Source organism: Gavialis gangeticus, unplaced genomic scaffold (genome assembly GCF_001723915.1).
Source record: "Gavialis gangeticus isolate Ggan-Ray unplaced genomic scaffold, GavGan_comp1, whole genome shotgun sequence".
Taxonomy (NCBI): Eukaryota; Metazoa; Chordata; order Crocodylia; family Gavialidae; genus Gavialis; species Gavialis gangeticus.
The window spans coordinates 151267950-151270711 of record NW_017729032.1 but is presented as its reverse complement, the minus strand read 5'-3'; positions in this window follow the sequence as shown (position 1 = coordinate 151270711).

The following is a 2762-nucleotide window of genomic DNA, read 5'->3' as shown; positions in this document are numbered from 1 at the left end:
GACCTTGTTGTGCATCCACAGGTGCGTCTCAAGGAGGACCAAGGAGGTGATCCTCCCCCTCTATGCAACACTGGTTAGGCCACAACTGGAGTACTGTGTCCAGTTCTGTGCGCCCCACTTCAGGAGGGATGCGGACAACCTTGAGAGGGTCCAGAGGAGGGCCACCTACATGATCCAGGGACGGCAGGGCAGACCCTACAATGAGAGACTGCGGGACCTGAACCTGTTCCGCCTTCACAAGAGAAGGCTGAGGGGGGACCTGGTGACTGTCTATAGACTCACTAGGGGGGACCAGAAGGGTTTAGGGGAGACACTGTTTCCCCTAGTGCCCCCTGGCATAACAAGGAATAACGGTCACAAGTTGTTGGAGAGTAGGTTTAGATTAGACATTCGTAAGAACTACTTCACAGTTAGGGTGGCTAGGATCTGGAACCAACTTCCAAGGGAAGTGGTGCTGGCTCCTACCCTGGGGGTATTTAAGAACAGGCTTGATGCCTACCTGGCTGGAGTCATTTGAGCCTAGTTTTTTCTCCTGCCCAGGCAGGGGGTTGGACTTGAAGATTTACAAGGTTCCTTCCAACCCTACTTCTATGATTTTATGACCTAGGACCTAAATTTTCATCACTTTTGCATCACTCGAATATCATGTGTTCAAAGAACAACACTCTAACTGACTCCAGTATAGCTGTGAGTACTCGGTACTTCTACAAATCAGACTCCAACGTCTCAAGTAGGGGTGCACCAATATCCATTGAAGCATATTTTCAACCTTACTCTGTCTTAACAAAGGTTGTTTTTTGTTCAGCAAGTAGAGATGATTATAGTAGTTTGGCTACTGACAACTGTGGAAGTTATGTTCAAAAGTCTCTTGTTCCTCTCTCACAACATCCTAATATGGGGGCATGTCATTCCTAGCCTGATAGTATGAGTCAGAGAGAAGAAACTTAGAAGGGAGTACCTCATCCTGAATGAGGTACTTCAAAGCTTGAGTTTTAGATTGGGAGGCTGTTTGCAATACCAATGGAGAGAGCTAATGTGTCCTGAAAAACTATTATTAACACCTTTTGACACAAGGGATACCCCTGGATATATTACCTTTCTGTGCCTGCAACGGACTGTTAACCAAGAGGCTATCTGTCAGAGAACGTTCTTTCCAGGTAAGGGCATGGAGCCAGTGTCTTTTCCAGTCAAGGAGTTCCACAGAAGAATTATATCAGCCTTAGGGAATGTGGGATTGGGAGCCCTGTAGATGCCCAGCCCCATGCATGGGGAGTTGTAAAGACAAACATTTTATTTAAATGAGGATTCTCACTCGATGAGCAGCTCTGCAACTTTCTTGCATGGAGTTGGGGAACTTTTCAACCCCCTATTCAAGGGTCTTTCATCGTCTGAATATGGCTGTTCCTTCAAAAAAACAGCTGCTCTAGCTTTCTAGGATTTTTCTGGGCAAGAAGAACACAGATAATTTCTGTTGTACCCCAGGATATGAATCACCCATTTTGTTAACCAGTTCTGTATTTCACCTTCTTGCCCATACCTTCTGCATGCGCAGGGGCAGCAACACACAACAGGACAGTTCTCTTGTAAACAGCATTGATCATAAGTACTACCTGGGGCATGAATACCACATGCCCCCAGAAGGTGGGGGGGGGGCATGGCAACTGCCCGCAGGTGGCAGTGTCAGTGGCAGCGGTGAGCAAGGAGCTCCCTCAGGCAGCTGCAGCAGTGTCAGGGGCGGGGGCAGGCTGAGCGGGGAGCTCCCGCAGGCGGCCATGGCAGTCTTGGTGGCGGGAAGGGAGGGTGACAAGTGCTGACGACTGGGCAGTGACCACCTGCAGACGCAGCTGGCAACAGTGGCAGCAACCAGTAGTGACTGGGGACTGCCCACAGGTGCCGCCAGTGGTGTCAGCCACAAGGTGGGGAGGTGGCGAGTGGTGACCTCCTAAAGGTGCCACCAGCAGAATCAGCAGTGCTTTTCATAGGGGGTGCGCTGCCAATCTCAGCGGGTGCACATGCACCTGCGTGCACCCCCTAAGCATCACCAATGACCTGGGGGAACATGTGGGGACTTTTTAGTCAATGGTCAAATAGGCAGCCTTCTCGAAGAAATCAGTGGCTTTTGTGTAAACACTCTGCTGAACTGCAGCCTGAAAAATGAATAAGGATATATTGACACAGCAGAGACATATCTTAGCTACAGAGCTAGTAACCAGGCAGCTTGGGTACCACTGATCTAATCACAACAGTGTGAAACTCAGCATAGGGTGGAAAACCCATCCTAAAAACTAGATCTTTACTTAGGTGTTTAGCCCAGGCTGAATTTTGGGCTACTGTATCTATGCCATCCATAAACGACGCATGCCCCATGCAGCTGGGGCAGCATGGCGGCAGTAGGAGTGCAGCGGCAGTAAGCAGGGGAGCTCCTGCAGATGCCGCCGGCACTGTCGGCAACAGTGGAGTGGCAAGCGCCAACCAGGGGTCGGTGACCAGCCACAGACGCTGCTGGTGGTGTCGGGGTGGCAAGCAGCATTCACCCACAGTCAGCAGCGCCTTTTTGTAGGGGGTGCACCACCACGCTCAGGGGGTGCACGTGCACCCACATGCACCCCCTACACATCGCCCTTGATGCCGTCAGTGATACCCCAACCAGCTAGTTTAAACAAGGTGTAGTTATAGATCAGTCTGGTCATATCCTTAGATATAGGGGACATCTAGTGGTGTTCAGTGGTAATTCTTGGTATTGGTGGAACATGAACCTGGAA